This window comes from Echinops telfairi, unplaced genomic scaffold (assembly GCF_000313985.2).
Source record: "Echinops telfairi isolate 266 unplaced genomic scaffold, ASM31398v2 ScPeMD7_7469;HRSCAF=8507_1, whole genome shotgun sequence".
NCBI classification, from domain to species: Eukaryota; Metazoa; Chordata; class Mammalia; order Afrosoricida; family Tenrecidae; genus Echinops; species Echinops telfairi.
The window spans coordinates 81,857,275-81,858,186 of NW_022111373.1; the positions used below are offsets into that span (position 1 = coordinate 81,857,275).

The following is a 912-nucleotide window of genomic DNA, read 5'->3' on the forward strand; positions in this document are numbered from 1 at the left end:
GGGGTCATGATAGTGGGGGGGAGGAAGCATTATAGAACTAGAGGAAAGTTGTATGTTTCATCGGTGATATACTGTACCCTAACTGGCTAGTCTCCTCCCCGGATTTACCCTTTCTAAATGTTACTTTCCTTCTGGTTAAAAAGCTCAAGTAGCTAAATACTAAGTAGTAGGGGCTTATTTTACTCTGCAGGAGCCCTGGCTACACACTGGGCTGTGATCCACAAGTTCAGCAGTTCAAAGGCACCAGCTGCTTTGAAGGAGAAAGATAGGACTTTCTATTCCCATAAACAGTTATAGTCTCGGAAGTTCACAGTTCTACCCTGTCCTTTAAGGGTCACTCTGAGTCGGTATTGACTGGATGGCAGTGAGTTTATCTTACTCTGCAACATGCAAGGGACAGTTAATTGACAATAACATGGATGCTCTCAGGATTCATAATATAGTACTCCTGAGAATTTAAAGCTATATTTATCACCCTTCTTCTCTAGGTAAGAATAATAAAGGCATATTACTAAAATTGACAGGGTGATTTTTAGTATTTAGTAAAGACATACAGCAATTAAACATTGATAAACATTCTAGGCTTATGTTTTCATTCTGGGAAAATAATTTTGACAATATAGACAAATTATAGAAAGGACATACTGGCAGTTTTTGCAAGTATTTCAGAATGTTAGAGGTAAAGGCACATTACTATACATTCTGTATTTACACACTCACAGGCATAAAAGTCACATTATTTGCATTCACTAGAAGTCTAAACTGAAAAGACTGTTCTTTTTATTTAATTTAAAAAATCGTTTTATTAGGGGCTCATACAACTCATCACAATCCATACACACATCAATTGTGTAGAGCGCATTTGTACATTCATTGTCCTCATCATTCTCAAAACATTTGCTCTCCACCTAA

The 912-nt window shown here is 37.0% G+C and overlaps 1 protein-coding gene across 1 annotated transcript in view; it reads right to left on the bottom strand.

The window, feature by feature from the left end:
• SLC30A5 (solute carrier family 30 member 5) overlaps nt 1-912 on the bottom strand; it is a 38,007-nt gene that overhangs the window by 19,273 nt on the left and 17,822 nt on the right. The gene's annotated exons all lie outside the window — the stretch shown is intronic.